Below are 27,005 nucleotides of genomic sequence, written 5' to 3'. Positions count from 1 at the left end.
GAGGATGCTGGACAGCTGCATTATGCACCGCCACACTGGTCTTGCACCGGGTATTATGGTATGGGGCGGTATTGGATATTACTCTCGCACGCCTCTAGTACGCATTGCCGGTACTTTAAATAGCCGGCTCTACATATCCGAGGTGCTGGAGCCAGTTGTCCTACCTTACCTTCAGGGCTCGGCCACAGCCACATTTCAACAGGATAATGCGCGACCACACGTGGCACGCCTTGTCCAAAGGTTCTTCGTCAATAACCAGATTGAATTGCTTCCCTGGCCGGTTCGCTCTCCGGATGTTTCGCCGATAGAAAACATGTGGTCCATGGTTGCTCAACGAGTGACCCAGATTACATCCCCAGCTGCCACACCAAATGATCTTCGGCAACGTGTGGAAGCTGCTTGGGCTGCTGTACCCCAGGAACACATCCAACGTCTCTTTGACTCAATGTCGAGACGTGTGGCAGCGGTGATCTCCAACAATGGCGGCTACTCTGGCTACTGATTCTGGCAGGAACCACATGTCACAGACGTCTGTAAACGTAATTATTTGATACTTGGTCAACATGTTATCTACAAAATAAATCTTGTTGTGCTACCTCTTGTCTTTCTTGGTGTTGCATTTACGATGGCCAACAGTGTAGCTTTTGATTTGCTTAACTATGCTCCTGGGGAACCCTTGTGTGTATAACTTGTGGAGTAACCATCTATGCCATACTGAGTCAAAGGCTTTGGCTACGACTAGTAGCACTATCCCGCAGTAGCCTCTGTGGTTGCTGAGAGTTGGCAAGAGGCTAATCGGCCTGTTATGCTGCGGGAATAGAGGGTCTTTCCTTGGTTTGTGCATCGCGACCACTTCCGCGTGTTTCCAGCAAGCTGGTAACTCACAGGAACGAGTAATCTCGTTGAAGACGTTCGCGAGGTGTGTGATCACCGTGATCGGGAGGTTTTTAACTGACTGATTGGTAACACTGTCGTGTCCTGGCGCCTTTTTTGTTGGAAGGGACTTAATTACTTTTGCCACATCTTCGGGGCGAAAAGTGAAAGTTCGCCTTCTGGGTGTTTCTCAGCATTGAGGAAGACAGGCAGTTGACGGTGAAGTACTTCTTCATGCTCATCATCTTGGTCTTCTGCCGCCTGCAGTTGCTCTTCGAAAGCATCGGTGAGAGCGTTGGCCTTTCCAGCATGGCTGTAGACCGACCCCCGCTCGCCGTCCAGGTACCTTGCCAAAGTGTGTGATCTTCTATTTTTAGGGCTGAAAGGCGGCTTTGCCATTGCTGGTTTCTGTGCTCATTGAGAGCTGCCTTCAGCTCTCTCTGTAGACGACTGAGCAGCCTCCTGGTGGCCTGACCTCTGGTGACCTTCCACTCTTATTGCTACTCTACTTTTGTGTCAAATTTTAGCTAGCAAATGCCCCAGGAGTTGTATTTGTGGGGACGGCCCGTCCCTTTGTGGGGAGGGGGGGCGGGGAGGGAGTGGCCTCTTCCGCTGCCTGCAAGATGGTGCCTATTAGGTCTAGTAGCGCTGGTTCTACGGTTTCAGCAATAGGTGGCGGAGCGATATCCGAGGTGACAGTTTCTCTTAATTGCTCCCAGTCTGTACATTTATAGGACGACTAGTACCGCGGGAGTGCTATCCATTCTCCCGCATCGACCGCGAAGATGACAAGATCGTGGTCGGAGGACATCCTGTTGACTGTCCTCGCAGCCACAAACCCCGTGATCCTCCTAGTGAGAGCTATCTCTAATACGTCGGGCCTACCTCCATGATTATTCTATAGTTCCAGTCTTGGTGCTTCGCATGGAAGTCACCTCCGATTAGGAGTTTACCTTCAATTTGGCCTAAAGCTGCTATATCTCATTAATCGATCTTATCATTTGGTGGTAGGTAAATTGCGACTACTGTTAGGGGTCCGATGGCAGTGGTTACTTCTACTGCCACTGCTTAGATTTTATTGGTAGGTGGTATGTATACGTGAGGGTGGGGAATCTCTCTTTTTATGTATATGTCCGCTCCTCCGCTTTGGGTCGGCCTACCTGCACGATAACTTCTGTAATTCGGAACTGTCACTTTGATTCCCGGCTCGAAGCGGGTTTCTGCCATCATGTGTATGACGATTGAGAACTCGTTCATGAATTCCATGACTTCGACCACTTGGTTAACAATGCCGTCTGCGTTAAAGGCGCTCATTGTCGGGACTTGTATATTTGGTCGTCTATCCATGATGGGATTTTGCTGCTACTGATGAGGTCGCAGAGGGAAGTGACTGCTGGACTGATACCTGACGCCGGCCGGTGTGGCCGAGCGATTCTAGGCGCTACAGTCTGGAACCGCGGGACTGCTACGGTCGCAGGTTCGAATCCTGTCTCGGGCATGGATGTGTGTGATGTCCGTAGGTTAGTTAAGTTTAAGTAGTTCTAAGTTCTAGGGGACTGATGACCTCAGAAGTTAAGTCCCATAGTGCTCAGAGTCGTTTGAACCATTTGAACTGATGCCTGAAGGGAAACGAGGATCTGCGTGCTCTGCTTCTGGGCTTCCCTGAATTCCTTCATCAACTCCATGACGAGGTTGATGGCCTGGACAATAACGCCTAATAGCTGATCTGAGGGGGAGGGGGGAGGGAGGGGATTGGGGGACTGCTGAGGAGAAGCTTGCACACTCTATTGCAGCTTGTGTTTGTGTTCCCTAGAGCTTTCTCTGTTCTGGGGGACCTGGCCGTTATTGTTGTGTCTTCCACAGTGTTGTTCTTGCGTCTGTGTATGGTGTTGTGGTGATAGGGCTACGTTTTCATAGCTTCTTGAAGGAGAAACCACTTCCGCATATGTTGCCCTTAGTATGTCAGGTCCTGGTTTTACCCATGTCTTGTCCGTGTGTGTTGACGTGTTTTGTTTCTTTGTGTGTTTGGATGGGGTGGTGGTGTCTCGTTTGAGTGTGTGTGGTGGGTGGCCTTAGCGCCCTTAGCCTGCTCTGTGTGTTTTTTGTGGAACTCGCAACCTTGGTAAACCTCTGTGTGCTTTTCGCCACACAGCACGCACCTTATTTGCGGTTCTGTGAGTTTGAGTGTACATTCTCTGGTGTCATGGGCCCGGCGCACTTTCTGCAGCGCACCGCCATATTGCAGTATGCGGCTATGTGGTTCAACCCCTGACACCTGAAGCACTGCACTGTACGGTTTTCGCGGCGCAGGGGCTCTGTAGTGACAAGGACGGAATTAACCACCTTGATCTCCCTTTTATTTTGGGTGATATCAAGGAGAGTAATCTGATACAATGGCCACTTGCTTTCTGCCCCAGGTTTGCCCATCTGTTGGACAGCTTTGACGATGTACCCCTGGGCAGTCAAGTCTGTTTTGATTGCCTGGGGGCGGGGGGGCAGCCATCTCGGAAGGTTGCTAATGACTTGACTATGTTCTTGTTTCTAGTTTTGGTTGTGGGGAACGTGTGGTGTCGTATGTTCTTGTCTGGTCCTTGATGGTGTTGTAATCCTCGATAGTGTTGAGTGTTATCTTTATCTTGTCTCCTCCAGATGGTTTAGCTTTAAAGTTGTTGCCTTTAATAGCTGTTTTTATTATATTGTAGAGTTTCTCATAGTTATGAGGAAACTCCGCAACGATTGGAGGGAGATGGTGTGTATCGTGCTTTTGTGTCGTTTGTTCATGTAGTGTCTTTGGCTCATCGGGCAGTAGTGTCTCTGGCTTATCGGCCACCACCTGAAACCTGTTCGGGTTGGATTCTACTCCCTGCGCGGTCGGAAGCTTCAGCTGGCGGAAGGTTTTTCCCGCTAACGCGAAACCATCAGAAACCTGCCCGGTTACGCAGTTCCCTCCAGGGCGATGGTTTCCTGGTTCCCTCCCACTGCGACAACAGGTGCTGTTGGTGGCGCAGGCTCCTCTGAGGGCGAGGGAGTGGTTGGGGTAGGGGTGGTGGACCTGTTCTTGCTTTTGGAGTGCTTGTCCTTGCTCTCTTTCTTTGCTCGCCGCTGTTTGGAGGATGTGGATTTCTGCGGAGGGGATTTTAGGAAGTTGGATCGAGTGGAGGGTTGGGTCGAGTCGGTGGGTTTGGAGAGGATTTCGGTCGGCTTATCATCATTCAGGGATTTGATGTAATTTTGGAGTTGGTTTAGGGAGTTGGCAAACAGGAGCGGACTTAGGAGAGGGGAAGGAGGGGTGAGATCGCAAGTATTGACTATGTATGATGATGTTTGCGTTTTCTGTATTTGCGTTTTGGAAGATTCGGAACGCCGACCTATACTGACTCCTCTATTCAGTAACTTGCGAGTGACACCCTATGACACACCGCCATTCCTAAAGATTCTGAGTTCTGACCTATCAAACGGCGTGCCGCCAAAAACTTTCCGTAACTTTGTCTTCTCAGTGTTCACGCCCGACGCCTGTGGAGGTGCCCCATGACTACTGCACAGTATTGCCATGTTATCGCTAGAGACACGCCATTTACGTGGGTAGTGTGTCATTATGAGGAACCTCTGTATTCATATTTAGCAACTGGTGAGGACAGGGTGAGTTCGCCAAACTCAGCACACAACTACAGGGTGACAATATAGAACAATATGAAAAGAAACGTAAATTAGTTACAAACTACGGCGTGCACGCGCTTAATTCAACATGTAAACGTCATCACAGATATTCGGATTTAGGGTATAACATGTTCCATATGCCTGCCATCATTGGTGATGATGTGGTGCATAGGAAATAGCGAAATTCTGCATGGCCTGCTGAAGTGTCGGAACATCCGTGACCTCCTGAATGGATGTCTTCAACTCAGCAGCAGTTTTGGGGCTATTGACGTACACATTGTCTTTCATATAACCCCACAAAAAGGAGTCACACGAGTTCAGATCCGGAGAATATGGCGGCCAATCGAGGCCCATGCCAGTGTCCTCTGGGTACCCCAGAGCCGGAATGCGGTCCCCAAAGTGCTCCTGCTGGACATCGAAGACTCTCCTACTTCGATGGGGTCTAGCTCCGTCCTGCATTAACCACATTTGTCGAAATCAGGGTTACTTTGGATAATGGAGATGAAATCATCTTCCAAAACCTTCACGTACCATTGGGCAGTCACGTGCTGTCTAGGAATATCGCATCGATTATTCCGTGACTGGACATTGCACACCACACAATCCCCCGTTGAGGATGAAGAGACGTCTCATTCGGAAAATGCGGATTCTGAGTCCCCCAAACCCGCCAATTTTGACTATTGACGAACTCATCCAATTGAAAGTAGGCTAAACAGAGCCATGCGTGTACTAATTCCCACCATGCCCCGCTGTCAATGGTGCAGTTTGAACTTCCTAACGCAAACCGTTCAGAAGTTATGACAATTTTATTTCATATAGTTCAGTAACTGTCACCCTGTTTATTTTCCGAGCGTGGCTAATATTGTAAAACGACACAGGCCGTCCTCTGACGCAGTGAATGCTGCAGCGGGCTGCCGCGCGCCGGAATCAGGTGGTTGTGTTTTACTGCTTTTTTGCGGATACTTCGCAAATAATTGATTAATTAGACATATTTTATTGATGGATTGAATGTGCTGAGTAAAACGCAGAATGAAACACCATGCTGGCTACGGCATTTTGGTCTCACTTCCTATCATCCATTTCTTTTCATTTCACCATTGTTTCCTTCTGTTTGCTGTAACTTAGAAATCACATCAGCACTCACACATTATCTACCAATCAAAGAAACTGTCCGATCCACTCCTAATTCATATGCCAATATTTCACATGTGAGAAGAATTTATATACATCATACTGTGTTAACTAAATTAACTTGGACTTACTCTTTACTTCTGCGTTTACTTCAGTGCCCAAGGATATTCTTTCGTCTGACTCACTTTTTCTTCACTATTTCACTCCAACCTATGAAAGTTTCCTCCTATGGACAACACACACACACACACACACACACACACACACACACACACACACACACACACACACACACACACACACGTGTTCTGACATATTGGATACACGACTTTCTATTTCTATCACTGAAAAATATTCAAAATACATTACTTAAGGTCAGTTACCACATAAACAAACCTCAAACCTCATCCACTGCACTACTGAGAGTAGCCAAACACTATACTACAACTGCACAAAAGACACGTCCTTGTAAAAGGGTTGTGATTATTTTTCAATCACCTTGTTTTCCAAATCTCGTTTTGTTTCCTTACCACAAAATCATCCTGTGGGAGGATGGAAACTGTATGCCTATATTCAAAGTCCAGAAATCAGTCATATTTCAATTTCCATCATGGTCGACATTCTTAGTTGGTGGTGATATATTTAAAATCTAATCTTGTGTCCTTCAGTAAACACATTATAAAGTGGTCTCTACGTAAAAGTCAAATCTCATTAATTCCCTTCAGTTACAGTTGCAGAAAAATCAACATCTTATCAAAGTTTACGCGAAATAGTGGTGTTCTTCATCTTTTCGCGGCTCCAGTATCCTTTCTTATTCCCTGAAACAGCAGTAACACATCATACACCAGCGAATAACCTATAAAATCCTCAATAACAGCCATGTTCCTCTTACTTCTGACAAGCGAAACTAGCAATTCATCATAAACTTTGCTTACGTAGGTGCTGTCCTCATTTCAGGCACTTGCAGTCATCAATCCTAACTCACAATAACATATAGTATAAGTATAGGTCCTGTATAGCCCCATTTGACAGCTGACCAACTGTATCCACTAACCACGATCCGAGAAATCATCTCACAACAACCTCTACATGAAAAAGAATCATCAAACTTAAATAACTCAATGGTGAGACAATCAACATAGCAACCAAAAGTCATAACATCATCGTCACTAAGAGGAAATCAATAAAACTACTAAATATCACCAAATATCACCAAGCCAATTAAGAGGAAATCAATAAACAGCAAAAACTCACATCTCAACAGTATATCGTAAATAACTCTTCGGTACCGCCACAGTCTGCGCAGAACCACTCATGATTCTTAAGGAAAACAACCTCACTGAAAAAGACTATCTCATCAGATCTTATTAAACAATCCTTCCATAAGTTCGCATTTTAGAAATCTACACAACATGAATCTGGAAACTAATTCATCCCCGATATTTCTCAGTCATATAAACACTTTCATTAGAAACCCCAACTTCTGCAATATTCCAATCGTTCACCTAGACACACACTTACTTGCAGAACGACAAATTTTACATCACTTTCGCATCAAGCATACCGATAGTAAAAGGATCACACTCTCACATACAGAACAGAATAAGAATAGGAAACGGTACAAGTAATAAAATGCGAAATATATAATGTTTCAGTTAACTTACCTCATATTAGTTAAGCGCATGACACATACAGAAACATGTACCCCTGAGGTTTTTGTATAGAGATGGTTAATATCACAACACTACAAATTCAAAAGTAGCATGACAATATCACCCAGAGCAGAAAAATGCACGAAAATCTTAAATGCACCTAACAACGAATTCAGTTCACTCTTATGTATGTCAGATCTCTTCAGTGCTTCATACACACAAATTATCCGACCAAAGATACTAAGCAAAAATCATATCCTGTATCTATTCGTCTTTTAATTACATATATTTAAGATCACACAAATAAAGTTACCAGTTGGAGAGTTATTTAACTAACCGACAGAGCAGAATTACTGAAAAACTGTATGCACGGCCAGTACAATACTGCTCCAGAAAAATGTCACTCATGGAAACCCAAAATCGTGGAAAACCGCACCGTGCTCATAACACACTGCATACGTACATTTGAAGGCAACACAAAAGTAAAATATTTACATTGACCATGACTTTCTTATTTACACTTAATTTTACGTACTATCCAATACTACTTGTTCCTTGTATCTCTATCCGTGGCTTTATGACTGAAATATGTCTCAAACCTTTTAGTTTGTGCTTCCAGTTTGTTTCTATTTCGACAGCATTAGGGTGTGAGATCCTCCATATCCTATACGGTCCACCAAAAAGCTTCAAAACTTTCTTTGTTAACACATTGCCTTTGTTAGACAGTTGCTGAGTGCGTACTAAAACTATCTGCCAAGATGAAAATCTATGCCTCAGCTATTTGCGCCCGTACATGGTCCTGCACTCCTCAGCTCGTTTCAAGTTTTCCAATGTCACCTCTATGATTTTTTGTCGATTTCCTTTAAATACTTATGTAGTCCTTGATTCTTCAGAAGTGAAGACAGATCTGACATATCTATCTAGTTGGCTTCGTATCGTAACACGTCAGATAGGGGCATGCATGGTCTGTAGGTAGATATGGCCTAAGCCAGTTAACACACATCGTGTCGAGACCCATGAGAAAAACAAGTTGCGGCTCTCATGTCACATCATGTGACATTGCAGCCGTCTCCGGCGGGGAGCAAGTAACTATTTCAGATTATTTTAATAATTCTGAACTGTGCGTTTAAATGCATGCAAGCTCTCGATAGCATATGACGAAGTTAAGAGCTTTCGTGAGTGCCCTTTCATTGACATCTTCAATTCCCGTGGTTCCTGCACGGAGCCGAGCGTTCGCGAAGTATGGTGGACATGCCAACTATTGTGACGCCACAAATTTGTTGCAAGGCCCGTATTTCCCATGGGCACCACGTCGTGGCAGGTGACGAAAACAACATGGCGACTATCAAGTTCTAAGGCACAACACGTTTCCCTATTAAAAATTATGACCGGTGAAGAGTCAGCGCGGTGGTGCGGAGGGTTTATAACTTTTTTATATCTTTCTGGAACAACTCGAATACCGCCGCTTATAGCGAAAACATGTCGCAGTACGAAATTAAACTACTTTACATTCCCTACAAAAACGTCCTGTTCGTTTCTTCTGATGAACTAACAGTTTGCGCTATGCACGGATTACAAAAACCGCAGATTATTGAAAATAATGTTTGTTTATTAAATAACATTTTCTGTTCCAGTCACGATTTTCCTTTTATTTATGTTTCGCATGACGGGTTTCGAGAAATAATTCCTATATTCAAGTGCGTTTTTCGTGTGCTGTACCATATAATCGTGATGTTTTCGATGTGTGATGTGCTGCGTTTTCTGTTGTCTTTACTGTAATATATAAAACCATGAGCAATATTTAATTAGTGATAGATCTTTATACACTGCCGGAAAAAAGATTAGCACGCCTGGAAAGAAGACGTCGATTTTCATCCGATGGCGGCGTACGCCATCTAGGGGATAGTTGATGTAGTAGATAGTGGAAATGAAGTCCCATGCTTCTCGACAGAGCGTAGGGGAACGATGCGGCAGACCTGCACCGCCGTACTAAGCAAGGTCCTAATAGAGGTGGTTTGCCGTTGCCTTCCTCCAACCGTAAGGGGGATGAATGATGATGATGAAGACGATACAACAACACTCAGTAATCACGAGGCAGGTGAAAATCCCCGACCCCGTCGGGAATCGAACCCGCGACCCCGTGCTCGGGTAGCGAGAACGCTACCGCGAGACCACCACCGGCGGACGTAGTAAATACACTCATGCTCATAAATTAAGGATGATGCTGATACATGGTGACACAACGCTCTGGTGGGCGGTATGCGGGTTTAAATCACTTCGGGGTATGACCATGCGGTGGACCTTACCGCAACCACTGGAACAGATGTCTCCAGACATACAGTCTACAGACGACTGACCGGCGGGGTCAGGGATTTTCTCTGCCTCGTGATGACTGGGTGTTGTGTGCTGTCCTTAGGTTAGTTAGGTTTAAGTAGTTCTAAGTTCTACGGGACTGATGACCATAGATGTTAAGTCCCATAGTGCTCAGAGCAATTTGAACCACAGACGACTGAACAAGACATGGTTTATTCGGCTGGGGTCCTGCAGGGTGCATTCCACTGACCCCTGGTCACAGGAGAGCCCATAAAGCCTGGTGTCAAGAACACAGTACATGGTCATTGGAACAGTGCTCCCAAGTTATGTTCACGGACGAGTCCAGGTATAGTCTGAACAGTGATTCTCGCCGGGTTTTCATCTGGCGTCAACCAGGAACCAGATACCAACCCCTTAACGTCATTGAAAGGGACCTGTATGGAAAATGGTTCAAATGGCTCTGAACACTATGGGACTCAACTTCTGTGGTCATTAGTCCCCTAGAACTTAGAACTAGTTAAACCTAACTAACCTAAGGACATCACAAACATCCATGCCCGAGGCAGGATTCGAACCTGCGACCGTAGCGGTCTTGCAGTTCCAGACTGCAGCGCCTTTAACCGCACGGCCACTTCGGCCGGCGGACCTGTATGGAGGTCGTAGTTTTTTGGTGTGGGGTGGGATTATGATTGGTGCTCGTACACCCCTGCATGTCTTTGACAGAGGAACTGTAACAGGTCAGATGTATCGGGACGTCATTTTGCATCAGCGTGTCTGCCTTTTCAGAGGTGCTGTGGGTCCCACCTTCCTCCCAATGGATGATAACCCACTGCCCCACTGAGCTACCATCATGGAGGAGTACCTTGAAACAGAACATATCAGGTGAATGGAGCGGCCTGCCTGTTCTCCAGACCTAAACCCCATCGAGCACGTCTGGGATGCTCTCGGTCGACGTATCGCTGCACGTGTTCAAACCCCTACGACACTTCAGGAGCTCTGACAGGCACTGATGCAAGAATGGGAGGCTATAGCCCAGCAACTGCTCGACCACCTGATCCAGAGTATGCCAACCCGTTGTGCAGCTTGTGTACATGTGCATGGTGATCATATCCCATACTGATGTCGGGGTACATGCGCAGGAAACAGTGGCGTTTAGTAGCACATGTGTTTCGGGACGGTTTTCTCAACTTATCACCATTACCATGGACTTACAGATCTGTGTCGTGTGTGTTCCCTATGTGCCTATGCTCAAAAACATGGTTCAAATGGCTCTGAGCACTATGGGACTCAACTGCTGTGGTCATAAGTCCCCTAGAACTTAGAACTACTTAAACCTAACTAAGGACAGCACACAACACCCAGCCATCACGAGGCAGAGAAAATCCCTGACCCCGCCGGGAATCGAACCCGGGAACCCGGGCGTGGGAAGCGAGAACGCTACCGCACGACCACGAGATGCGGGCGCCTATGCTATTAGCGCCAATTTTGTGGAGTGCCACTTTGTGTGGCGCCACATTCTACAATTATCCTTCATTTATGAGAATGAGTGTAGTAGATGCTTTCAGTGTCGTCCGCCAACAGATAGCGTAGTGGCATAGCTACCTGAGCACCATCTGTGTCTACCCTTCAACAGGGAATGCTCACAGCCAGAAGGCTCAGTGCTGTGCAAACGTATGAAGCGAGCAGGCAACCGTGTCACAGAGACGCACCCGTGCTTCCTACAGCCAGATGAGTTAGTTTGGAGAGAACAAGTAGTGGCCTTCCGAGTGACGACATGGTCCTTTTGGAGAACTGTCAGCCAAGTTGGACGTGCTGCGTCATCTGTACAACGACGCTTGTATCAGTGGCCACGTGAACATTCTCACACCCATACACGAGGTTCTGGACGTCTACGCAGCACAGGTGCCAACCAGGGTCGTCGTATTGTGAGGGCAACAGTGGCAGACCTTACAGCTACCATAGCACAGACAAGAGGGCTCGTGAGCCCAGGCGTGTCATCACGAACTGTTGCGAACTGGTTCTGAGCAGTGGTTCTATGGGCACACATGCTAATAGTCCGTCTGCCACTCACGCCACAGCATCGAGGTGCATGTGTCGACTGATGTCGTCAGAGAATCACTTAGAAAACGAAATGGGGCGCCGTGGTCTTCAGTGATGTAAGCAGATTCTCTATGCACATAAGTGATGGTTGTTTGCGCGTACGATGTAGACATGGTGAGCGCTGTCTCGCAGAGTGCATTCATCCGAGACACATTGGCTCCACTCTACGCCTTATGGTCTGGAGTGCGATAACCTACAACTCTCTTTTACTTTTGGAGAGGATGCTAACCAGCGCTCAGTACGTGCAGAATGTTGTTAGATCCGTTCTTTTACAGGAAGGTGATGTGTTGTTCCAACACAACAGTGCTCCCCCACACACTGCCCGTGGAAGTACACGTGCACTGCAAGACGTACAGCAACTTCCCTGACCAGCACCATATCCGGACTTGTCTCCAATCGAGTACGTGTGGGATATGATGGGACGACAAGTGGCACTTGTGACTCGTCAACCAACAACTCTTACAGAACTACGCGAACAAGAGAACGTATCCAAAGGCAGTATGCACCATCTGTACGATTGACTGGATGGCAGAGTCAGCGCCTCCATTGCTGCCCGTGGCCGGTACACCGCGTGCTAATATGGATGTTTCAGCATGGGTTACCTCAAAACCGCTTATGCTGCTGACCTGTAAACGTAACTATTTCATGTACTCCATATGCACTGTTGCTATGATAAATCAGGAGTGTATTGGAAAACTCTCAAAAGATGTACAAATTACTTCCGGCTGCGTATATAGTTAATGACGAATTTGGAAGAACGTCTACTTATGCTTTTCTCCTGACCCACCTATGCGGGATCCCACGAGCATTAAAAATCAGTCATAATTTTCTGTGCACAGAAAACTGTGTGTGACATTTCAGTATGTGTGAGTGGATCACAAGAAAATCTAAGTAGACGTTCTTTCCTTTCGTCATTAACTATGTTTAACGATAGATCATTAATAAAAACTTGAGCGTATTGAGTCATGGCTGACTCATGTTATTCATAGGATTAAACCTTGGTTGCTATTCTGTGTTAGTCTCCCGCAGTTATCGCGATTATGCTGTTATCCTCACTCTCCGCGAGTGGCAGCAGTGGTGTGTATCGATATTCGTACTTTTTACTATCTTTGGCCTGGCGCTTACAGTTTCTGGCTGTGCTGTGTGCGAGAAGTTTGTCGGTTGGCGTGGAGCAGCGAGGAAATCTCCATGGCGCGTGGTTTGGCTGGGGCCGCTGTTGGCGTCTACTCGCGGTCGGACTGTGTGTGGTGCTGTTACCATTGCTATGAGGTCTGTGGCTCACCAATCCTGGACACGAAAGTTGAGTTTTCACTTAATCTACCAGTAATTCACGACTGTTCACATTGTGTCATTTGGATTTCGTTGTCGGCTGTAGGGACAATCCTGCGAGCAACAACGTGTGTTTTCAAATTGGCAAATTTTAGCCACCCTCCAGTGGAGTTTGTGTGCTTGGTTATTTTGAATTGAAGTGCTCTAGCGGTATCTTCTGCTTTGTGGCTGTTAACGTTCCGGTTACCTGACCTGGTCGCTGACGTAAATTCAGGCAATGTATTTTCCTCATCGTGTTGTTGCTGTCCAGCACGGTGTGTAGTTTTACAGCGCAATGTATAATTGGTTGTGGGCGCCAATACCTTCTACGTTGTACCATTGAAAGCCCTGTTGCGTGCTGGTCGAGTGGAGCTGACGTTATCTTGTCGATGGGTCCGTTGACTGTCTGTCGGTTGGGTTGTCGTCGGATCGAGAATGGTTGGGCCGACTGCCTGTCTCACCTAAGCGAACTCCAGGCCGACCCTCGGAAACTTCTGAGCGCCGTTGGGTGTACTGCCTTTTCTTATGTGTTCTTGTTTGTCTTTGTATGGCTTCTAGCCGATTTTTAAATTAAGGTTGTTTTGCCCTTAAGGCGTAAGATTGTTTGGCCCTTCGGCCTAATTTAAAGAACTGATTTAAGTAAGGGCTTTGGTCTTTTTAAAAAATTATTTTGTTGAGTCTCAAATGATGGGCCTTCAGCCGATTTTGAATTAAAGTTGTTTTGCTCTTAAGGTGTGGGATTGTTTGGGTCTTTAGCCTAAATGAAACAGATTTAAGATAAGGCCTTCTGCCTTTTAAATTTCTGATTTTGGTTTGAGTCTTAAGTTATTGGCTTTCAGTCGATTTTAAAGTGGTCTTGTCTCAAGGCATGGGATTGTACGGTGTACTTTGACGGTTATTAAGTTCCAAAAATTAAGGCTGGATTTTTTTAAAGAATTTTCTTCGCTCTTGTAATGTTTCGTCACATAAATAAAGTTGTATGTTCGATTGTAACTGACAGTCCCTTATTTTGACCTCTTTCCACAATTGAAACTACCTGTCCAGTCCTGCGGGTTTAGCAGGGCGTCTCACGTATTTTAATATATTACAGTAAAGACAACAGAGGAATTCAAACTCTCATATATAGAAAACACTAGCTGTGGCCGGGAGGTTCTAGGCGTTTCAGTCCGGAACCGCGCTGCTGCTACGGTAGCTGGTTCGAATCCTGCAGAGGGCATGGATGTGTGTGATGTCCTTAGGTAAGTTAGGCTTAAGTAGTTCTAAGTCTAGGGGACTGACAACCTCAGATGTTAAGTCACATAGTGCTTAGAGCCATTTGAGAAAACACTACAAATTAATGGAATAACAACCGAAAAACGCACTTGAAAATGGTAATCAGTTCCTGAATCTACTCGTGAAAAATACAGTTAAAACGAAACTCGTGACTGCCAGCAGTTATTTTGTGAAAAAACCAATTGTTTTGCAGTCGCCATCTTATCGAATAGTTTCTAATGGATAAAATAGTTAAAATAGTGTTCTTATAGTATAAAATTAATGTCTAACGTCATTTGAAATTGAAACTAACATAAAATCTACATTAACTGCTATAAACAAAGATCTTATCTTGAATCGTACATTTCAAAAACCAACAACTGAATCATTGTCATCTCTCAGATCGAGTAACGCTTCACGGTCCGTAAACGTACCATGGCATGCGCCGCACGCCATGGAGCATAGAATGCTCCTTTTCCGGCATGGACATCGTTGTTTACACCCAGCAGAACGTCGTCAAAACATGTTTAGTATCACTTCAGGTGCTGCTGACTCTTAACATGTCACTGGGCTGAGCGATCCGTTCTTCCCTCGGTTCCATCTCCCCTTCGTCAGTGAAACCACGTTAAATTGCTGCACCCACAAAGCCACAGTAGGCCCATTCTCCTTGAGACGATCCAGCACACAGTTGAATTTATTTGAAACTGATGCCAAACAAGAATTTCCCTTAGTATGCTGATTGTTACGTTCTTTCCTGCTTTTGAGATGCTGGCTTCCTCCAGAATGATCCCATCAGAAACAGCTCGAATGGGTAAATGCCCTGGAACGTGTGTGCTGTAAGCGTGCCCAGTTAACATCTTGTCAAGCGAATTCACAATATAAACTAACAAGGGGAGGCCGCCAATTGTGAAATTCAGATTCGATTCATACTGCGCATAATAAAAGCTCATGGCCAGAGGTGTAATGTGGCAAAGCACCAAGATGCACTTCTCAGCCGTTGTCGAGAAAATCGACGGTTAAAAGAAACCGTTGCGATGAAATACTCTCTACGATTAATAGTTTTCTACAGCGTCGTGGTGCAGCGGTAAGCGCTCGGGTTCGTAATCCGATGGTCGCCGGATTGAATCTCGCGCCATGCAACTTTTTTTTTAGTATTTGTTTTTTGTAATTCAAATGTGTATACACACCCACCCACACCCACACCCACCCACACACACACCCACCCACACACACACCCACCCACACACACACCCACCCACACACACCCACCCACCCACACACCCACCCACCCACCCACCCACACACACACACACACACACACACACACACATATATATATATATATATATATATATATATATATATATAATTCCCTGCAATCAGTTGCAACAATTATGCATATAATAAGTTGTTGAAAGTCGTTTCTCGTGGAAAAACTTGCGACTTCGAACATTGTTTTCCGCAAACAGAGTTGTATTTCACAAATGTTATTAATTGTCTTCATAATGTTAACCACGCATAGTTAACGGAAGACGTAGAAACGATATTCGTAAACGAACACGTATAGCGTAAGTCAAACGTTCGAATTAGAACAGAGATCCCACGAACACAAATTTGCTGTGGCAGGTATGAAATATAAACTCCGTTTATACAATTGGAGAGCGATCCGCCTTCAACATGAATAAGCAATTCATTAATAGTATATATAATTTGAAATACAAAAAAACAAAAAAAATTGCATGGCGCGAGATTCGATCCGGCGACCTTCGGATTACTAACCCGAGCGTTTACCGCTGCGCCACGACGCCGTAGAAAATTGGTAATCGTAGAGAGTATTTCACCGCAACGGTTTCTTTTAACTGTCGATTTTCTCGACAACGGCTGAGAAGTGCATCTTGGTGCTCTGCCACATTGCACCTCTGGCCATGAGCTTTTATTATGCGCAGTATGAATCGAATCTGAATTTCACAATTGGCGGCCTCCCTTTGTAAGTTTAACACTCCTTTCAGTGCAGACCCTGCCGTTGAGTGGACAATGCACCGCATGAAGGACGTGAGGGTATGAAATCTCCCAGTCTCACGAAAATTATCTCACAAGAAGACTGTCAGACCTGTTAATAAAGGATTTCTGTGTACCTTAGATATGTTGTAGAAGAATCTGTCCTGAGTAGTTGGCTGGCGGCTTTTCATGCAACGGCCCCCAGTTTCTGAGAAAATGGATGTTGTAGTTTTATGCGTACCTCTATATCCGTAGCTTTAGTTTTCTTACGCCCCAGTGAGTGTGTTGCAGCGGCTAAGATTCACAACTATGACATCGGTTATATCGGTTGAAATAGTGCCCATATATTTATTTGTACATCATTGATTCATATAGAGGGCAGACTGATCAGACACCTTGTGATCAAATCTTCGTGGATGAAAGGAAAGCACGGACCTCCACTGAAAAAAATGTCCTACCCACATGAACTCCTTTGCCAAAACTGTGTTGTTTATTTTTACAGGTAGGGTAAAATTTTCATGAAGAATGTTCAAAATGCTCCTGACTTGCTAAAGACTAATAGAGAAGTCGCTTCGAGGGAAGATGCCATAAAAATGTATTCTTCAATTCTGCATCAATTTAGCGCATCTGATTTCACAGGCATGATTAAATACGCGTGGTTCGCATCGAAGGTGAGTGAAGAAAGAATAGTCTTTTTGAAAGTGTTTTCAGTATCTCTTCTGAAAAATTCGTGTCACTGCAAAGCAGCAGCTTTCATTAAATGTACGCGGTGTTATACGAATTCCTGTTCCCGTTGCTTCTACGACAAATACCATCCGGAATTCTGTTCCGGCACAGAACGCTATGCAAGCGATAGCGAGTAAGACGCTTCTGTGATCTATAACGAACGGAATACATATTTGCAGAAAGTTGACTGTATTGATTAAATTATTGAAGAAATTACTTCGGCGAAAACGAGTGTTTTTGAATAATATTGCGTGGTATATACTATTGGATGAAATTCTGTGCTATGAAATTAAAAGAAAGTGCAGGATATGAACACTTACCGTCAGTGTTACATAACAACTTTGTTTTTAGGAAGGCGGGAACATGTGTGGCAGTGGACAGAGATCGTAACTCGAAGCGTTCCCCTCGCGGTCAGGGGAAAATAATAGTGGGACCTCTTTTTTTTAAAAAAATTCATACCTATAATACGCGCAGCTAGCACAACACTGTGCACTAAGTAATGAAAAAAATAACACGGCACTATCGTACGCCGAGGCTAGCTACAGGATGAGTCACATAAGACGTAACACCACTTTTATTTCGTGAACTTCGAAACGCGGTTTTCGGCAAATGTTAGAGAGTCGAAGGCACGTATTTTTTTTGTTTGGTTAATGTTTTTAGCGCTAGTATCAATAGATATATTGAAGCAAGTACGTTTTTGTTAAATGAAACCGTATACTTTTTATAACTGCATCCGATAGCTCTTGGAAGACATTTACAGTGCTACAGCGTTTGTTAATGTTGACCTCGAAACCCGTGGTAAAAAATTCGTGAAATGTCCTAAAATGTGTGAACACAGTCCCCGGAATCGGCATTAGAGGTCCAAACACCGCCAAGCAGAGCTCTCGTGCTACGCAGTGTCAGAATGTCGACGCATTTGCCTGTTTACTTGGCTGCACTCACATTCCTGCTTCAACATTCGTTGCGTGCAGACATGTACACTAATGAGCAGAAACTGGATATACTACTCTTATATAGTGAATGTAAAAGAAATGTCGTAAAAAGTACAGTGGTACAGGGCCATCTATCCGGATCGCCAATGTTCGACGCGCCTGGCAATTCCACGAATTATTAAGACGAGAGTGCGGACAGGCTGCTTGAATGTCTAAAACAGGACAAGAAAGAAGACTGCACCTGACAGAACACGAATAAGCTGTTCTGGTTACGACGCTAATGAATCCGTACAGTGTTGTCGATAATTTCTTCTTCCGTAATTTCGTCCAACAATTTAGTTTGTAAGTCCTCTGGAACAGTGCCATAAACTAGTCATAAGAAGCCTTTCACCGTCGTCAGGTCGGAAGATTTAGCCGAATACAGCCGTGCGTGATGGTCGAAGAAGGATGTGCCAATACCACAAAGCGTGGTGAAGCGGTAGCCATCCTCACAAGGGAACCTCCCCATCGCACCCCCCTCAGATTTAGTTTTAAGTTGGCACAGTGGATAGGCCTTGAAAAATTGAACACAGATCAATCGAGAAAACAGGAAGAAGTTGTGTGGAACGATGGAAAAAATAAGCAAAATATACAAACTGAGTAATCCATGCGCAAGGTAGGCAACATCAAGAAGACCGTGGGCTCAAGAGTGCCGTGGTCCCGTGGTTAGCGTGAGCAGCTGCGGACCGAGAGGTCCTTGGTTCAAGACTACCCTCGAGTGAAAAGTCCACTAACTTTATTTTCGCGAAGTTATGATCTGTCCGTTCGTTCATTGACGTCTCTGTTCACTGTAATAAGTTCAGTGTCTGTGTTTTGCGATCGCACCGCAAAACCGTGCGATTAGTAGACGAAAGGACGTGCCTCTCCAATGGGAACCGAAAACATTTGATCGCAAGGTCATAGGTCAACCGATTCCTCCACAGGAAAACACGTCTGATATATTCTATACGACACTGGTAACGGCAGGTGCGTCACATGACACGAATATACTGTCGACCCACCTAACTTGTACACTTGGCGAATGGGTAAAAAGATTGTTCTACCTTGCCCGATTTAGGTTTTCTTGTGGATGTGATAATCACTCCCAAAAAAGTGATGACGGACAGATAATAATTGTCTGAAAGTATATAAGTTAAACTTTCCACTCGAGGGAAGACTTTAACCAAAGACCTCTCGTTCCGCAGCTGCTCACACTAACCACGGGACCACTGTGCTCTTGAGCCCACATTCTCCTTGATGTTGCCTATCTTGCGGATGGACTACTCAGTTTGTATATTTTGCTTATTTTTTTCATAGTTCCCCACAACTTCTTCCTGTTTTCTCGATTTATCTGTGTTCAGTTTTTCAAGGCCTATCCACTGTGCCAACTTATAACTAAATCTGAGGGGGGTGCGATGGGGAGGTTCCCTTGTCAGTAGTAGCCTGGGTCAGCAACTATTGCCGTGGTTAACGTTCTCGAATGATTTTTTTTTTGTGTAGTGTGAGTGACCGAATGGTTCTAGGCACTTCAGTCTGGAACCGCGCGACCGCTACGGTCGCAGGTTCGAATCCTGCTTCGGGCATGAATGTGTGTGATGTCCTTAGGTTAGTTAGGTTTAAGTAGTTCTAAGTTCTAGGGGACTGATGACCTCAGCCGTTAAGTCCCATAGTGCTCAGAGCCAATTGAACCACGTTCGCTCTGATAAATGGGGATCAACTTCTCAGGCAGCGTATGTAGTTTTTTTCTAAACCAGCTATCGGTATTAGTAATGACCAGATTTAGGAGGTACCTTCACCCAACCCGAGTGCTGTGCAACGGCAATCAAACAAACAGTTTGTGAACTTAGTCATTGCCGGACGCTGTGTGCGACTTCAGTTAAACGCTGACGCTTCCGATTGCTCAATCGTGCCACTTATGAACTGTTGGTCTCGTCACAGTTCACAAAATCTTCTACGTAAGTTACTGCCTATAACGGTCAGTACATTCCAGTGCTTCGTACGTGTAGTATGCTGCCACATTCCAGTCCCAAACCAGAACAGTGACATTTATAATTTTTCGTTCGCAAAACTGTGAAAATATTTTTGGGCTAGATTCAGTTTATTTGTTCGGTCTTCATATTCAGGACAATGTACTTTCTGTTTCTCCTTGCAACCCACAAGACAGTGTTACCCAATTGACTGAGGAGTTTTCTGATTTACTTTCTGAAGGACTTGGCAGAGAAAATTTTGTGGCCCACGTTACGCTGAAGGACAACGCGCAACCGAAGTTTTTTCTGGTGCGTCCCATCCCTCTCGCCCTTAGAGACAAAGTAAACTTATGGGCCGCCCGCGGTGGCCAAGAGGTTCTACGCGCTTCAGTCCGGAACCGCGCGACTGCTACGGTCGCAGGTTCGATTCCTGCCTCGGGCATGGATGTGTATGTTGTCCTTAGGTTAGTTAGGCTTAAGTAGTTCTACGTTCTAGGGGACTGATGACCTCAGATGTTAAGTCCCGTAGTGCTCAGAGCCATTTGAACCATTCTTTTTAACTTAAGGAATGGCAAGACAATGGTGTTATTTCTCCTAGCCAGGCTAGTCAATGAGCTTCTCCCTTAGTAATCTTACCAAAGCCTTCTCGAAGACTTCGTCTTTGTGCTGACTTTACACCCACTGTGAATCCACAACAAATAATTGATATTTATCTGTTTTCTTGCTCTGAGGTATTAATGGACAGGCTTGGTGCAGACCGCTATTTTTCAAAAGTATTTCCAAATTCCGCTCGGTGAGGAGTCTCAGGAAGTGTCTGTGGTCAACACATATTTAGGATTGTTCCGTTTTGCCCTTACCCTGAAAGGGTACAGTACCGCCCGACATTTAAAATAGGTACAACATACTTAATTATTTTTGTCAGAGCAACACTTTTTTTTGGTAAAATAACTCAATTTCAATTAATACAGCGAAGCCGGATACCAATGTGGGAAAAAATGACAATTTATTTATTTAATTGATCACATGTGCACTCCCACAAAATAAATCCCTACATCCAGTTTGGTGAGATCTGTGAAATGAATGAATGTATGGTCGTCTGCTAACTGCAGATAGTGAATGTGAATATATGATCATCTTTGATACGATCCTTTGGCCACCTTTGGTGGGACCAAAGAGCTGAAATTTACCTGAGCTTTGAGCACCTGAAATGTGGCTGACCAATACGGTAGCAAGGTGCTCCCCCACTTCGACAGAGGTGTGAGAGGACCGGTAGAACGGCCATGTTTCAGCACTCTGCCGCTGGATCTTGCGCTGTTAAGACCTGTTTTAGTTGTGCTCCGTAATGACAAAAGAGTGGAGACATGGTATGCATGTGGAATATTTAAGAGTAGTTTGAAATAATAATTTCTCTATTTCAGGAACTTTTGTGGGGAGAATTAAATGTCAGGCAGGTAATATTAATGGGATTGTAGTAATCTTCGGAAGTGACCAACGGTCACAATGAAACCACGTGTAGCAATAAGTTGAAATACTTCCGTGTGCTTAAGTTAAGCTGAATTACTAGCGTGTGTACAATAAGTTGAAATATTTAAGAAATAGCGTGTGTACCATAAGTTGAAATATTTAAGGAATGGCGTGTGCAGGACTTGAAATTAGAGACGAGTACTTCCACGTGGTGAGTACTGTGTGAGTCTCAATCTGTGTATGAGACAAAGGATAAAGAGAAGTACTCGTCCATGGTATCAGTTGAGGACTCGCGTGTGTGATGAATATATTCTTAATATTACTTTGCGTGATATGATTCCGTGTGACGCTAGATTCAAACTCTGAGAGAGAAGCAAGGTGAGTCGGCCGTCTATCCAGCAACGCCACTTGGCTTGCATTGCACAGGAAGACGTGCAAATATCTCCAGAGTTCATAGTAGGAAAGTAGAATTACAAAGTGGGGCAGTGTCGTGTGAAACTGGGATAAATATTAATTGAAGTGGGAAAGCTGAAAGTGATAATGTTGTGACTATTTATTGTATTGTATTCCATGTTGTACTGTGGTGTATGTCATGTAATTTGGGGATGTGTGGTTTGCATGGGAGAGTAGCGAGGTAGTTTCAAAAGATTAGTGGGTTATGCGTGTTCCTTTTGTACTGCTCGGTCTGGAGGAAAGTTTCGTGATGATGATTGTGAGAGTCGAAGTGTGAGATATAATAAAAGATCCACCATCCTATCCAGAAAGTGCACTGTAGCGTTAAATAATTACGAGACCATAAGGTAGAGAATCACCAATGTTAAGCCATGCCCACTGGGCGGAATTTCTCGTGTGTTATTGTTGTAAGTTATAGAATTTGTGTGTTTAGGTTATAGAATTTATCGGAATAAATAAGTTAGTGAAAAGAAAAAGATTGGACTTTTCCTTCGAATTGTATGTTGTCATGATGTCCCGAATTTATAATGTGTGCGCCATTCATATTCAGTGCGGTGGCCACGTGTTGATAAAAGCCGTTAAGACAAAAAAAATGTGGTATTGCCAGTGCGTAGTGAACATTCAGAGTTCTGTAAATTACTGATAGTCAGATATGCGTTTCCGTTGCGTATTATTCATACAGGAGGATAATTTGTAACTCAATTGTGAGTACGAGAGTTAATGTTACTCGATAAATAAGAATGAATCCACTCGCTTGGCAGACCACTCATCTTGCAGGCCGGACTGCTTGATGCCATAGTATGAGCAAGGCATGTGGGTGCCTCTCAACCCTTTGACAGCGCCTCCGCGCCTGCCGTATTCCAAGGCTACTTGGAACAGCTTACTGCAAAAGTTCCATTCCGTTCAAATTACTTGGACGACAACGTGGTGTCGGAATGTACACCGGAGGAACATATCAAACCTTCATATGCTTTTTCAAGTACTTTCGGCTGCAGGTTAAAGTGTCGCCTCGACAAATGTGCCTTTTTTCAGACTGAAATTCAGTACTTGGGCCATTTTCTTAATAGCCAGGGTGTTCATCCCCTTGACTCACATTTGGTGATCATCCGGGATGTCCCTGCCCCGCGGAACGTGACGGAATTGCAGTTAGTTCTTCGTAAGTTTACATATGATACACTGTTTGCATCGTTTGCGCCGCAAGAATGAGCCTTTTGTTCGGATAAGGAGCTGCGCTCTCGTACAGATTTGGTTCACAGAACAAGCCGCTTGCTTTCGCTTCCAGGTTACTGACCAAGACTCAGTGTGACTATTCCCAAATCGAGAAGGAAGCGCTTGCTACTATCTAAAGCGTGAAAAAGTTTCACCATTATCTGTTTGGTCGGAAGTTTTATCTAGTGACAGAGCATAAGCCACTTCAGTCTTCGTTTCGTCTGTCCAAAACAGTTCCGCCATGCACAGCTCAGATGATGCGACATTGGCCTTTGTTGTTGTCTCAATATCAGTACGAAATATTGTACCTGCCCACGTAGAAGCATGCAAATGCTGATCCCCGTTCTCGCCTTCCTGTTGGTCCTGATTCTGAATTCGAAGCTACTGCTGCATCTTGTGCACAGGACACTGAACTTTTACACTCTTTAGCCGGCCGAAGTGGCCGTGCGGTTAAAGGCGCTGCAGTCTGGAACCGCAAGACCGCTACGGTCGCAGGTTCGAATCCTGCCTCGGGCATGGATGTTTGTGATGTCCTTAGGTTAGTTAGGTTTAACTAGTTCTAAGTTCTAAGGGACTAATGACCTCAGCAGTTGAGTCCCATAGTGCTCAGAGCCATTTTTTTTACACTCTTTTCCACTGCACTATAAAAAAATTGCAACTGCCCCAGAAGCAGACACTGACTTGAACCTTTTGTTGCACTACATCCGTGCTACTTGGCCTCGTTCAGTGAAAACGTTCACAATTCTTTTGTGCACCGATATTTTGTTCGTCGGCATAGCCTCTCCGTCCAGCACAGTGTGATTTTATTGCAAAATAACTCAGGACAGTGACGTGTGGTTTTTTGTAAAGTATCGCAAAAAGATGTGTTGCGATTGCTCCACCAGGGACATTAGCGAATTGTACGCACCAACCTGTTAGCGCGTCGGCACTATACTTGGCCAGGCATGGACGCTCGGGTTAAACAGATGACGCCACAGTGTCTCGCTTATGCTGAAAATCTGTCAGCCCCACTGCAAACGTTTTTAGCTTGGCCAAAGTCTTAAACGCTGTGGCAATAAGAGCATAATTACTTCGCTGGTCTCTTTTCAAGCGCTCGTTGGCTTTTGTTGTAGACTCTTTTAGGTAATATCCGTTTGCAGTGCCCATGAACTCGACGACGTCGCGTAGTTCCATTCAGGCTTCATCTGCGAGGTGCCGGGGCTAGCAGTGTATTTATCACTAAATTCTACTAGAATCCACATATGTAAATCATGCTCTAAGCCCCCCCCTATTCTAACTCCGACTTTTGCTGTTGCACAAGGATAAAAAAAATACGCGAACTGACTCTAATCAACCCTGCCAGTGGAGTAGAAGAGAGTTTGGCACCTGCAATAATTTAATTTGATAAATAAGTTAAATAAACAAAGGTTTCATTAGCATAGTGAGGAGTGATAGGGTTGCTCTATCGATTAACAGAATGAAAGTTCTGTCCAAAATAACAATATGATTTATTAAGACTAAACACAAATTAATAAACAAAAACACATGAATTCTAATTTATGATACATTAAATTGGCTCGAATTGGAGACTCATACAAACACTGTAAAGGTGAAGTTGTCCCTAAACTAGATCGTGAGGTTTAAGACGAAGTGGTATGTGGAGCCAATTCCTTGCCACTCAAATCTCAAGAGAGACACACCGCTAACCCAACAGTAAATTGCTGCTACTCAAGACAGAACAAAGTTAGAAAAAGGCGAACAGGCGCGCTCTGCTGAGCTCTGATTATCACCTAGGAAAATCTCTGTCTGCCGGTGCTGCGGACATACATTACCGTCTTCTTGACTGCCAGGACACGATCTGGCGTACCGGAGCCGTTGGCTGGTTGCTTCGACGTCCTCGACTGAAAGGCGACTGCCGACTACTAGAGCACCCGTACAGGCCGAACACACAACATTCCCGCCCCCACGACAGTGGCCGTGGTTACGTTCCAATCAGCAACTCGAAAACCGGCGGAAATTCCACTCCATTGCCGGGGCACTACCATTCCACCAATGGAGATTCTTGGCGCCAATTTCTGTGCTGATTTTGCTCCGTCACGGAGCTATGCCCTGAGCACGCCAATCACAGTCCTATTTTGCAGAAAGCGCGGGAATTTTCCCGCCACAGCTGCCTGGGTACATAAGTCATTCCCACGCCTCGCTGGTAGCCCGCCAGAAAGTGTTTTCGCTAAGCTTCTGCGAAGCAACGGAACCTCCAGCCCAGCCGCCACTTCCGGCTCCAAACGGGCGCGTCTCCTGACAATGCCGGCGTCCGGAAAGCATTCACTCGACCCCCCACGCCTGTCGGCCTACCCTTTCAAAGTCAGAAGAGCCCGCGTGTCACTGGACCACCCGGGTGACGAGAGACGCTGCATGGGAAGTCCGCGTGTGAGGAATAGCAGCCCTCCACCGCATGCAAATAGAGAGGAGAGTCGTAAGATAGAAATATGAGAGGGGGCTCATGCCACCTCTCATAGCCCCTACGCCATTTTAGATTGTAATTGGTGAGCGGTTGGCTCACTTAGGAGCAAGGTAGAGAGTCAATCGCCCAAGAACAATCTCGCAACTGGCTCCACATGCCGCACTCTATAAAGAAAATCACTGCAACTGAAAAATGCAGCTCATAGAGGGAGGATTATTTATGATGTAGCCAACTTCACCTTCTTAATATGGAACACTAACACTCACATCACACATCCATACCCAGGGAGCCCCTTCCAAACACCGATTCACGCAGACATTCACGCTCTAAATATGGCCCGGGAATCTGAGCCAAATATGGAGCAGTTTATTCTTTACAATCAGAGTTGGAGTGCTCCGCAATTAAATGCCCAAGATGTTACAACAATTTTAATCATTAAACTTACCTGAACTCACTCACACATGATACTATTTAAGTTAACAATCTCTTTGTGAGCTTTCAGAATCTAATTACAACCTCCGATTCATTCTGTCTCCCTGCAGCAAGAATAACCTTTACAAAATGTTCCCTGAACTGATGGCCCATTCACAATGACAGTGGTGGTATCTGCTTCAGTTTATGGGGACTTCAGGCACACTGTTTGCATACACACAACAATAAACACAAAATCCAAAAAAAAACATGGTGTGGAGAACAATACAGTAATCTGTAATAAGAATTACAGTGTAAAACACAAACACATACAAGGTATAACATACATTACAAAACCAACACTAGAGAAAGAAATTTTGGAAAGAAAAGAAAAAAAAGGGTTCATGGGGCATCAAGTTGTGCGTGCACATTGCACAATGTTCACGACTGTGCTGAGAATGAGGCACTAAATCACATTGTTAGAAATATCCGTAGCACTTCACTAATTACACAGTACTGACATCACATAAGGCTAAACGTCGGGTGTTGTTGCTACGTTGTGGCAACAGCAATAGGGAGTTCTGGAGTGTCTGCAGTACGCTGTTGAGATTGTAGTCAGACCCACGCATATGATCACGGCAGTACCGTAGGAAGACACAGTGATAGGCTCTCATCACGTCGATTAATTGTCTCTGAGGTCTACTCGTTGGGATACATCACTAGTCTAGGTCTCTTCTCTCGCTGGACAGAACTTTACGTTTCCCAATATTGCAGTTCGACGAGGGATGATGGCACGTGGAGTGACTCCACAAGTGTGTGAGGTCATCCATACAGGATCGAACTAGGAGCGACTATTGTTAAAACTGCTCTCTAATAGAGAGGAGAAGTAAGAAATGAGACCATACATTTGTTAGTGTGGCACGATACTGCTTTGTGTATGCAGATCGGCCAATGCTAGTGAGTTGTAAAAACCCAAACAGGTGAGTATATAGCGTCCCTTTCTGTCCTGAGGCACATGAGGCGCAGATTCTGACACGATATGTGATCTTCTTCGTGTACTCACGACAACGTGGTCTGCCGCAGGGAATCCCTCCAAACGGCT

Source organism: Schistocerca nitens, chromosome 6, assembly GCF_023898315.1.
Source record: "Schistocerca nitens isolate TAMUIC-IGC-003100 chromosome 6, iqSchNite1.1, whole genome shotgun sequence".
NCBI lineage: Eukaryota > Metazoa > Arthropoda > Insecta > Orthoptera > Acrididae > Schistocerca > Schistocerca nitens.
Note: the sequence above shows the minus strand (reverse complement) of the source record.